Raw genomic sequence first — 13,130 nt, 5'->3', positions numbered from 1 at the left:
AAAGTATCCACTGTGAGACTCACAGATGAACAAAATGTGGTGTAAACTTACAGGGAATATTATTCACCCTACAAAAGGAAGAGGTTCTGACATACACTATGACATGAATGAACATTGGAGACATTGTTCTAAGTGAAATAGGGCACTCCTGAAATGAGAGAAACTGTATCACTCTACTTACGGGAAGTTCCTAGGGTAGTCAAATTCAGAGAGACAGAGAGGACATGGCGGGATCCAGGGGTGGGGCAGGGAGTGGGGGTGGTCATTGTCTCATGGGTACAGAGTCTCAGCTTGGAAAGATGAGAAAGTTCTGGAGATGGATGGAGGGGATGGTTGCACAACAATGTGAATGTACCTAATGCCACTGAGCTGTGTACTAAAAGTGGTTAAAATGGTAACTTTTAATATATTTTTATTTATATATAAATATTAATATATATTATATTTATTATATATACTATATATAATATAGTGTGTGCAAAATAATATGGAAAATAATAGAAAGAGTGATTTGGTGAAGTTGTGGGGAATTTGCAGTGCATATATATGATATACCATATAATATATATACATACACACACATATATATAATATATAATAATATATATTATATATATATATATATAAGAAGTTGTCTGACTTCTAAAATTGATGTATATTCATTTTAAATAAAATATTTATTTATGGGTTGCCTGGGTGGCTCAGTGGGTTGAGCCTCTGCCTTAGGCCCAGGTCATGATCTCAGGGTCCTGGGATCAGCCCCACATCAGGCTCTCTGCTCAGCAGGGAGCCTGCTTCCCCCTCTCTCTGCCTGCACCTCTGCCTACTTGTGCTCTCTCTCTCTCAAATAAATAAATAAATTGTTTTAAAAAATTAAAAATATACATTTATTTATTTCAGAGAGAGAGAGAGAGAGCAGGAGGAAGAGCAAAGAGAGAGAATCTCAAGCAGACTCCCCACTGAGTGACGAGTCAGTACGTGGGGCTTGATCTCAGGACCCTGAGATCACGACCTGAGCTGAAATCAACAGTTGGACTCTTAACTGTCTGAGCCACCCAGGGCATAAAAGTGAAAATAGTTCATTTTTACTGTTAATTACATACACGTGTTGTCCCATTACGAAAAGTAGTTGCTATCAACAGCATCTTGTTATTATTAAGGGATGAAATCAAAATTATCCTTGAAATCTGTCTAGGAATAATGGTTCTGTAACTTAAGAGGGCATGTGTGAACTAAGGGTGTGTCCTGGAAATCTTTCAAGTGAATGTCTTAATTAAAATATAGCAGATAGGATAAAAAAATCTTAAGTTTATACAGCTTGATGATGCTCTGTGGTGGTTATACTTGCATACTGCCAACAAGATTGAGCTCTGGAACAATTCCAGCACCCCAGAAATATACGTTACTCCCCAAGATCATCATTATTCCAACATCCATCACCAGAGATTTGCTTTGTCCATTTGGGGCCTTTATATAAATGAGATCATGCTGGAAAAACATTTAAAAAAATGATTCCAGGACACCTGGGTAGCTCAGTGGGTTAAGCATCTGCCTTCAGCTCAGGCGGTGATCCCAGAGTCCTGGGATGAGTCCTGCATTGGGCTCCCTGCTCTGTGGGGGAGCCTGCACTCCTCTCCCTGCCTCTGCTTCTCTCTCTTGGCCTCTCATGAATAAATAAATAAAATCTTTTAAAAAAGACTTGACTAAAGATGTTTCTCAATCCTTAGATTTGTAAAGAAACTGGAGATGAAGTGAGATGTTCCTTAAGGGAGGCTGTGTACCCTGGAGGCCACACCCAAGAGGAGAGGAATATTTTAGGGATAAAACATCCCAGTAGGGACTGAGGAGTGGGGCTGGAAGACGTGCATGTATGTCCGGGGGTGGGGGGAACCGGAGCCGGTGGAAGTTGTACAGATCCTACATGTGGCTCCAACTCTGCTCTCAGGGTGTAGACATGGCAGTAATTCACTTCCCTGCCCCTTGAGAGGGGGTGGGGAGTCTCCAGAAACAATCAAAACAGCAATTTATTTAATGAGAAGGGAGGGAATTCAGCCCCAAAGAATGCTCCTGTGCCCTTCACCTCAGGGTCGCCTCTCCCTTGTCAGAAGGAAATGCCCTTGGGCCAAGCCAGGTGTCATTGTGGCCCTGGGCCCCCATGCTTAGTGGTCCCTGTTTCTCTGCCCTTATTTGTCTTCCATTGGGAGAAGCTAATATAACAGTGCGCAAATCTTCAGCAGTACCATTGTGCTGCCCTAGCGTTGCTCAGAAACTGCAGTGGCAAAGAGGTAAGACGAGGGCCGAAGACTTCACTTGCATGCTTTCCTGGCACATAGGTAGAAATGCAGAGAGGAAAAGCCCACCCAAATCAAGAAAAAGTCCCTGGCTCTGGACAGGACTGTCAGAGCCCCACTGCGCTTGATGTCCTCACCTCATCTCCAGCTCTGTTCTCCTTTCCCTGCCTCTTAGTTCTCGGTCTCCCCCTCGGTCTCTACCCACTTGAGCATCCCTCCCTTTTATTTTCTAGAGGGAACTTGACACATGTAGGAAGTGTCTCCCTTATGCCTAACACTGAGCTAGGTACCGCATATAAGGAGGAAACTACAATTCTTTGCTTCCCTGAGAAGATGAAAGCCTCAGGATCAAACCCATGCAGGCACTGTGACAGCTTGCCCCACATGTGGCCGGTGTCTAGAAGGTACAGAGGAGGTGCAAAGAGAGAGTGGTCAGCACTGCCTGGGGCGCGTCAATGAAGATTTCAGGATTTCAGGACAGAGCACGGGAGGAGACATAGGACTTTCCCAGGTGAATAGGCAGGAAGAAGTCTCCAGGGGAAGGTAAATGCAACGGTCCAGAGCTACAAAATTGCATAGGATGTACCTAGAATCGTAAGAACTGTCGAGTATCTGATGTCAAAGCCTTAGTTTCCGATAGATAAAAATGTGACTCTCATACAAATATATGGTGAGTATTTGTCAAAGACTTATTTATTAATGAGAGAGTAAAGCTAGTTTGCAGAGCATTTGAGGAACAGGGATTTATACAGGTAGGAAAGGAATAATGAAATGAGGTTTCCAAGCTGGATGCAGAAATACAGGAAAATAAAACTGTAGCTTTGGGGGCACCTGGGTGACTCAGTTAAGCATCTGTCTTTGGCTTAGGTCACGATCTCAGGGTCCTGGGATCAAGCGCCGCATTGGGATCCCTGCTCAGCTCCTCTCTCTACTTCAGCCTCTCCCCCTGCTCATGTTCTTTCTCTCTCTCAAATGAATAAATAATTTTTTAAAAAAGAGCTCATAAAAAGGGGATAGGGCATTGCCATAAAAATGATGTGAGGCCCTGGCACCTTGTTTAAATTCTTAAAAATTGGGGCACCTGGGTGGCTTAGTTCGTTAAGTGTCTGACTTTGACTCAGGTCATGATCTCAGGGTCCTTGGATCGGAGCCCCATATGGGGCTCCCTGGTCAGCAGGGAGTCTGTTTCTCCCTCTCCTTCTGCCCCTGCCACTGACTCATGTGCTCATGCTCTCTCTCATTCTCTCTCTCAAATAAATAAATAAATAAAATCTTTAATTCTTTTTTTAAAAAGCCCTGTAGCTTTTGGCATTATCTTCTCTACAAGATAGAGATTCATTGTCCCACAGGGCAAGGAACAATAACCTTTAGGGTGATCTTCTTAGCTGAACAGAAATATTTTGCATCTCTACTAGACAAAAATCACTTGAAGTTTATTAATCTCCTGTGTGTTAGCACTGATGTCACACAGTCCAGGTCTCAAGCCAATGAAGGGACGTTCCCTCAGAAAATGGGAGAATTAGGTGCGCTTGGGTGGCTCAGTGGGTTAAAGCCTCTGCCTTCAGCTCAGGTCACGATCTAAGGGTCCTGGGATGGAGTCCCGCATCCAGCTCTCTACTCAGCAGGGAGCCTGCTTCCCTCTCTCTGCCAGCCTACTTGTGATATCTCTCTCTCTGTCAAATAAATAAATAAAATCTTTTTTTTTTTTAAATGGGAGAATTAAGTTGGCCCATTCTGCAATACTTCAAGGTAGTGTTCAAAAGAAATGCAGCCATCCTATTGAGTAATTTAAAAGTTTTGGGTAATTTCCTCCTTAATACAAAGGATGGATCAGAAGACAGGAGGGGATTGGGGGAATCAGTGATGAGGCCAGAGCAAGAAGACAGGGGCCAAACCATGAAGGGAGTGGAGTTAGGACCTTGCCCTGGAGGGATACTGAGCCACTGAAAGACTTTTAAAAGATGTGAACAATGATGAGGTGGGAACCATGCTGACCTCTCCTGCATAATGGGCAATGAGGGTGCCAGTCCATGTGTGGGCCATATGAGAAGCTATAAGGACCTGAATTAAAGCCCCACTGGTGGGCGCCTGGGTGGCTCAGTGGGTTAAGCCGCTGCCTTCGGCTCAGGTCATGATCCCAGAGTCCTGGGATCGAGCCCCACATCGGGCTCTCTGCTCAGCAGGAAGCTTGCTTTCCCCCCCTTTCTCTGCCTGCCTCTCTGCCTACTTGTGATCTCTGTGAAATAAATAAATAAAAATCTTAAAAAAAAAAAAATAAAGCCCCACTGGTGAGTGAAGGTGTTCAGTGAAAATTTTTGTTGCCATTTTGATACCAAAGACAGCCAGATTCTCCCCAAATTCTGATCTTCAGGATAAGTTTTGCATCACAGCCATCCTTACCCATTCCTGACTCCTCATGTCCTATCTCCTGGAAGGTCTCCCATGCCCCTACTGGCAAAGTTCCTCTCATTTTTCTTCCTACTCTCCATGGAGTCCCAAAGCAATCAAATTTGCATTTGCAATCTAGGCTAATTATATTCTTCTCACATCTGAAGAATCAGCCCTAAATCGAATCTTTCATTCTGCATGCCTGCCACATGCACACCCCACCACCACCATCACAACCGAGAGCACATACTCAGAATCAAAGCATGGATCTCCAGCACTTTGCCGGAGACATCAGCACGTCCACCTTCCATCACTGGCCTGCAGATGGTGAACATTATTCCCAGTTCACCATCAGACTCATTAATGCTGCATCCCAGTGGAGAGGTTTTAGTTCTGCAGGCTGTTACCTTTTAGTTGCAATCATCAGATACAATCCATACGCTTCTGTGATGGGAAATATTTGGTCAATTCTGGGTATATGTGTGTGTGAGGGTATTTCTGTCCAGGAGATGGACATTCAGACCCCTAGATAGAGCAAAGAAGATTGCCCTTTCTGATGTGGGTGGGCCTCATCAGAGCTACTGCAGGCCTGTAGAGATCAAAAAGGCCGAGTAAGAGATCATTCCGTCTGTCTGACTGCCTTCTCGCTGGCTTGCCCCCTTGCAAAACTCAAGTCTGCCAGGCTTTTCAGACTGGAAACCATGCCAGCAGCTCTGATTTTTCAGGCCTTCAGGCTCCACCTATAAATACCGGTCGCAGATCTGTTGGTTCTGTGTTTCTGGAGAATCTTTATTTTATAGCTTCTTCCCCTAGTTTCATTTCTGGATTTTTGTTTCTTTTACTCCTGCTTTCCCCTTTCTTCCCTCCTCCAAACTCCATTCCCTCTGTCCACCTGGCATAATGGCTCATGCTATCTTTTATTCAGGGATTACTGTGTTCCTGACCTGCCCAGGGGAAGAGGAAGAAGAAGGGGCTATCCTGAAATCTGCTCAAATATATGAATATATTTCTCCATAATTTTTTTTATAATCACAAAGTAATATATGCTCATTATGAAAATTAAGAAGACATAGAAAAGAGGGAAAAAAATAGAAAATAGGCCCCTAGACTCTTACCTCTCAGGAAAAGCAAGGTGGACACTCTGGTGAGTTTCTTTCCATTTCAATTCACCTCTGGATGGCCCCTGTTCTGTGAATGTCTCTTTAGTCTTCTCATTTCATTCTGTTCTTTCTATGTTCCACTCTACCATGGACATTTTGTTATGTTAGTTAAGGTTTCCTAACTGTCCTGTTTAGGTTTTGAAAATATGCACTACTATAAACGTTATGTCTGACAGCAATACTTCCAACAGCATACTCTAACTTGGCAACACCTGACAAATATTCTACTCCAACAGCAGAACTCCGATGCCAATATTCTAAATAATGTGATTGAACAGGGGACTCTACAGTGATTCTAGAGAACCATAAACAGCAATGCTATCAACAGTCTCATACCTAACTCTTTTTTGGCCAATATAACCTTTTCTTACTGCTTTTTTTTTTTTTATTTTGTAGTTCTTTTGTAGTTTTGAGTTTTTACTTAAATCCCCGCTACCGTACAGTGTAATAATAGTTTTCGATGTAGAATTTAGTGGTTCATCATTTACATATAACAATCAGTGTTCATCACCAGTGCCCTCAAGGCCCATTACCCATTTAGCCCATCCCCCAGCCTCCTCAGTTTGTTCTCTTTAGTTAAGAGTCTGTTTCACGGTTTGCCTCTCTCTTTTCTTCCTCCCCATATTCATCTGTTTTGTTTCTTAAATTCCACATAGGAGTAAAATCATACAGTATTTTGTTTCTCTGACTTTTCACTTAGTGTAATATACTGTATCTCCATCCACGCTGTTGCAAATGGCAAGATTTCATTCTCTTTATGGCTGAGTAATATCACAGTGTTTGTATACACCACATCTTTATCCATTCATCAGCCAATGGACATTTGGGCTCTTTCCATAGTTTGGCTCTTGTTGATAAGGGGGCATCAGGGGGCATGTGTCCCTTTGCATGAGTATTTTTGTATCCTTTGGGTAAATACCCTGTTTTGCAACTGCTGGGTCATAGGGTAGCTCTATTTTTAAATTTTTTTTCTTTTTTTTTAAATTTTTTATTTTTTATAGACATAAAATATATTTTTATCCCCAGGGGTACAGGTCTGTGAATAACCAGATTTATATTTTTAAATTTTTGAGGAACATCCATAATGCTTTCTAGAGTGGCTGCCCCAGTTTGCATTTCCATGACCAGTAGAAGAGTGTCCCCTTTCTCCACATTCTCACCAACACCTGGTGTTTCCTGTGTTGTTGATTTTAGTCATTCTGACAGGTGTGAGGTGGTATCTCATTGCAGTTTTGACTTGTATTTCCCTGACGATGAATGACGTTGAGCATCTTTTCATGTGCCTGTTGGCCATCTGGATGTCTTCTTTGGAAAAATATCTATTTATGTCTTCTGCCCATTTTTTAACTGTGTTGCTTTTTGGGTGTTGAGGGTAATAAGTTCATAATGTTTTTAAAAGTTTTCTAATATATTAAACTGTACTTTTATATTTCCTTATAATTTTTCCCTCTCTCAGACTTTAATTCGCTTTTTTTTTCTAACTTCATACCAGTGTATTTTTTTTAATTTAATTGTGATTAACACACTATTAGTTATAGGGTACAATATATTGACTCAAAAATTCTATGTATCACTCACTGCTCACCACAATAAGTATTATTCACCATCTGTCACCCTACAACACTATTACAACACTATTGTAATAATGTTTGTGATAATATGTATGTAACATGTCCTATGCTGTATTCTTCATCTCCTATGTTTATTTATTCTATAACTGGAATTTAGTTCCTCATAGTCTCCTTCATCTAGTTCACCCAACCTCCCCATTGCCTCTCTGACAACTACCAGTTTATTTTCTGTATTTAAGGGTCTCAGTTTTTGTTTATTTGCTTATTTGTTCTTTGTTTCTTTCTCTGTTCATTTGTTTTGTTTTTTAGATATTTTTTCTTACTTTCTAGAAGTGAAATCATATGATATTTTCATTTCTCTGACATATTTTTCTTAGCATATTACCCTCCAGTTTCATCCATATTGTCATAAGTGACATGGTTTCACAAATCGCTTTTTAATGCCATTTGGTATTATTATTTTGTGTGTGTGTGATGACTTAAAATTTTTTTTCTAATTTTTAATTTTTAAAATTTCTTTTCAGTGTACCAGAATTCATTGTTTATGCACTACATCCAGTGCTCCATGCAATGCATGCCCTCCATAATATCCACCACCAGGCTCACCCAAATTCCCACCCCCTGCCCCTTCAAAACCCTCAGGTTGTTATTCAGAGCCCATAGTCTCTCATGGTTTATCTCCCCCTCCGATTTCCTCCGACTCCTTTCTCCTCTCCATCAACCCATGTCCTCCGTGTTATTTCTTATGCTCCACAAATAAGTGAAACCAAATGATAATTGACTCTCTCTGCTTGACTTATTTTACTCAGCATAATATCTTCCAGTCCCGTCCACATTGATACAAAAGTTGGGTATTCATCCTTTCTGATGGAGGCATAATACTCCATAGTGTATATGGACCACATCTTCCTTATCCATTCGTCCGTTGAAGGGCATCTTGGTTTTCTTTCTATAGTTTGGTGACCGTGGCCATTTGCTGTGAACATTGGAGTACAGATGGCCCTTCTTTTCACTCCATCTGTATCTTTGGGGTAAATACCCAGTAGTGCAATTGCAGGGTCATAGGGTATTATTTTTTAAAAAAGATTTTATTTCTTTACCTGAGAGAGAGAACATGAGTGGGGTGAAGGTGAGGAGCAGAGGGAGATGTAGATTCCCCACTGAGCCCCATTTCAGGGCTCTATCCTGGGACCCCAGGATCACAACCTGAGCTGAAGATAGATGCCCCACCAGCTGAGCTACCCAGGCACCCTATCATTTGGTATTATTGTTAAAACCATAATTTATTGTATATACTTTAAACAACTGATCTAATTCTTTATAATCTTTCACTATTCTGCTTAGGAACTTTGTATACATTTTTTTGAATGTATATAAAATTGAAGATAACTGACTCTGAGTTTAGAAACTCCCTCCTGTCACAGCGACTTAATATCCAAACATAAACTAAGGCTTCTTACTTTTTTTTTTAACAGGTGAAATAAAAGGTAGGGCCTGCATTCCCTTTATTTTCAGTTGAAAAACCTTCATGATAATGGTGTCTCTACCTGGTTAGAGGATTTTATGATTATGAATTGTCTTTACTATACCCTGAAAATTTCTTCTGTTACTCACTCAACCAAAATATACAGAGAGTACCAGATACTGTGTTAAGGGATTGGGATATGAAATGAAAATGAAATAGAAAAAGCAGAGTTGTCCTAACCTAAAGAAATGGAAGGAACTACAATACGAACTTGCAGAGAATAATTAGAATGTATGGTTCGGGGGTGGGGAGGGTGTCTGATTTACTCTTTGGAATTGAAGTATATTGTGGTACCTTGATCATTATAATGGTGATAGAAGGACAGATTAGGACAGCAATGGAGGAGTTACTGTAATAATTAAATAATTATCTATAAAATCTTTGCACAGTATCCTTATTGGAACCAAACAGCACAGAGAATGTGCTCTTCCTAGATACCAGGCACACACTGGTTAGCGGCATGAGAACAAAAAATATTACTAAATTCTCTAAGTCTCGATGATCTCCTTCTTCTCTGTTTCCCTGGACTTAAAGAGACCACAAACACAAGGCAGAATGGAGGCTAGTGGACCTCTCATAAGAATTATACAGCAGAGGTGGGACACCCATGCATGGGGGATGATATAGAGGAGACCCCCACATGGTGTGGAACATTTATTTTTTTATTTTGTTTTGTTTTATTTTAATTTTTAAAAGATTTTACTTCTTTATTTGAGAGAGAGAGAATGAGCAGGTAAAGTGTCAGGCAGAGGGAGAAGCAGGCTGGGCTGAGCAGGGAGTCTACCCTCTGCCCAATGCAGGGCACAATTCCAGGACCCTAAGATCATGACCTGAGCCTAAGGCAGAAGCTTAACCAACTGAGCCACCCAGGAGCCCCTTATTTTATTTTTTTAAGATTTTATTTTTAAGCAAACTCCACACTCAATGTGGGGCTCGAACTCATAAGCCCAAGATCAAGTGACCCATGCTCTACCAACTAAGCCTACTGGCTGCCCTGGGACATTCATTTTAAAGAGGTGATCCTGGTAGTAGTGATAAAAACAGGAAGGGGAGGGTGTTACTGAAGAGATTTTGGTCAACTAAAGAAATCACAACCACAATTCTTATGTAAGACACAAGACCTCATGAGATTGAAATATAATGGCACATTCTTCTTTTGTCATTGTTTTAACATTGCCTCTTTCCAGGCAATTTCCATAAGTCATATGGAAGCTGGGAACCAAACAGTGGTTTTGAAATTCATCCTTCTGGGACTTTCAGAAGATATGGACTTGCAGCCCCTCCTCTTTGGGTTGTTCCTATCCATGTTCCTGGTCACCATGCTTGGGAACCTTCTCATCATCCTGGCCATCAACTCTGACTCCTGCCTCCACACGCCCATGTACTTCTTCCTCTCCAACCTGTCCCTCACTGCATAGGTTTCACTTCCACCACTGTCGTCAAGATGCCAGTGAACATCCAGACACAGAGCAATACCATCACATATGAAGGTTGTCTTACCCAGATGTGTTTTTTCATGATTTTTGCTGGACTAGATAATTTGCTACTGACGATGATGGCCTATGATCGGTTTGTGGCCATCTGTCATCCCCTGCACTATACAGTCATTATGAACGCTCGCCTTTGTGGTTTCCTGCTTCTGCTTTCTTGGTTCATCTGCCTGACATATTCTTTGTTGCAAAGCTTGATGTTTTTGAGGATGTCCTTCTGCAAAGAGATAGAAATCCCCACTTCTTCTGTGAACATACCCAGATCCTCAAGCTTGCCTGCTCTGAATCCCTTGCCAATGACATCCTGCTGTATTTTGTAACTGGCCTGCTGGGTGTCATTCCCCTGACTGTGATCCTTTTTTCTTATTATAGAATTATTTCCTGCATAATGGACATTTCATCGGTGGCAGGGAAGTATAAAGCCTTTTCCACCTGTGGGTCTCATCTCTTGGTTGTCTCCTTGTTTTATGGGGTAGGCCTTGCAGTCTACCTCACTTCTGGAACAACTCATCCCTCCAGAAATGGCTCAATAGCCTCAGTGATGTATACGGTGGTCACCCCCATGCTGAACCCCTTCATCTACAGTCTGAGGAACAGGGACATGAAAAGAGCTCTGAGAAGACTTTTCAGGAGAGGCGTTTACTCTCAGTGAGATAACCAAAGCTAAGGACAGACAACAGAGATCCAAAGTCCTGATAGCTGGTGTTCCTGAGTATGTAATCTGAAGACAAAACATAAATACTACTCATGATTTACTAGAAGAAAAACATCCCTAAACTGAAGACAAGCTTGAAGCAGCATGCCAAAAGTCTTACTGTTCATGCAAGAAAAAGAATGGTCAACCAATAACTAAACTTCTCATGAAAATATGTTATTTCCAGGACACAGACTCCTGTAAGCAAGTATCAGGGGAGGAGAAGGTAAATTGAGGAGTGCTTTGGGGAGAAGGGGGGCAGGAGTGACAAGCATTTCACATTACTGATTCGACTTTACTCCTCTCAGTTATATTCTGGCTTTTAGCACCAGGAATGCTGGCTCATGGGTCTCCCTGGTCTCAGTGTGGAAACCGTTATCTATCTGGGCAGTCTCATACTGATCTCCCTCACTCCATAAAATCTTACATACTGAATCTTGCTTTTGTGGTGGCCATTGACCTATACTTGGGATGTTAATAATAAGCTTCTTTAGGAAACTCATTGTGGTATCTATTTTAAGGGAAAGAGAATGCTGGCCTTTGTTGATCCATGTAAGAAACAATCTACTTGCCATCTTCCTTGCCTGGTACACGCTTTGCCAAGTCTTCACATGCCTGACTCCTTCTCACAATCAGGCTTCAAATCAAAACTGACCACCAGCTTCCTACAAGTCCAAATCTCATGGAACTTGCCATATTTTGAAGGGCAGCATTCAGTGACCAAGAGGAATCTGGGCTTAAATATGCTATCATTCACAGTGGAGTGATCTTACACAAGTCACATCTCTGTGCCTCTATGTCCTTATCTGTAATAATGATGACAATACATTTCCTGAAGTGTTCTGGTGGGGACTAAATGTTACACTTAAGGGTGCTCAGAACAGTGTCTGGTATAAGCACTCAGTACATGTCAGCCATCATGATCCATGAGGAACACCAAAGTCTTTACTGGCCATGAAAAGGTGCAGAGATTGTGAACACTCTTCTTCCCTTTAACCCTATTAACTACAATAGCTCATACTGCCATGGAATGAGGGGGACGGCACAGGGGAAGGATCTCCATTACCAGCAGGACAGGTTTGGAAAAACTGGCTAGACAGGATTGAACAGGCTATGGTAAATTAGATGGAGCTGAGTGCCTCTCCAGAGCTAACTCAGGGCACCAATGGAGCCACATAGGAGAGGGGCCCTATTCAAACCTGAGCCCTCCGAACAGCCCCAGGTGAACATGCTGGAGGCCAGATCTGCACAGACCAGGAGAGGACTTTCCTGAACCTAGAGATTAAGGATAAGACCAGGAAATGGCCCCAAAGACTCCTGACAACAGGGAACTGAGAGGGCAAATCATCCTTTACTGGTTAAGCCAGATTGGGTAGAATGGGTAGATTCTTCTGAACTGAGAGCAAAAAATGTCTTACATTGATTTGAGGACCGTTAAACCCTCTTGGTGATCACTAGATTTGGCCTCAGCAGATTCCAATGTCTGAACCCTAACCTTACCATTTAACAGGATATTTAGTATCTCTAAGCAGCCTCAAATTCTTCATTTGTAAATAACTGTTGGGGTAATTACAGAAAACTAGTGTTAATTGTCTTTTTAAAAATTTATTTTTATTTTTATTTTTTAAAATTTATTTTATTTTTTTATTCTTCATAAAAAATTTATTGAATATATGCACCAAATTTTGTGATTATTAAGCTCTGACATAGAAACTGAAGCTCAACATTGCCAAGGAACTAGGAAAAGCTTTTTTACATAAATAGTTACACAGATGGATTTTCATATGTTAAATACTTTAAGACATTTTAAATGTGCATGACATTTTCAACTGGATATCCAGTTAATGTAATTTTTATTTATTTATTTATTTTAAGCATAACAGTATCATTATTTTTTCACCACACCCAGTGCTCCATGCAATCCGTGCCCTCTATAATACCCACCACCTGGTACCCCGACCTCCCACCCCCCACCACTTCAAACACCTCAGATTGTTTTTCAGAGTCCATA

The 13,130-nt window shown here is 41.4% G+C and overlaps 1 pseudogene; it reads left to right on the top strand.

The window, feature by feature from the left end:
• Positions 1–10,140: 10,140 nt before the first annotated feature.
• Positions 10,141–11,077, top strand: LOC132009615 (olfactory receptor 7G3-like; annotated as a pseudogene).
• Positions 11,078–13,130: the final 2,053 nt, after the last annotated feature.

This window comes from Mustela nigripes, chromosome 2, assembly GCF_022355385.1.
Source record: "Mustela nigripes isolate SB6536 chromosome 2, MUSNIG.SB6536, whole genome shotgun sequence".
NCBI lineage: Eukaryota > Metazoa > Chordata > Mammalia > Carnivora > Mustelidae > Mustela > Mustela nigripes.
The sequence above is the reverse complement of the archived record's forward strand: the minus strand, read 5'-3'. Positions and strand labels throughout refer to the sequence as shown.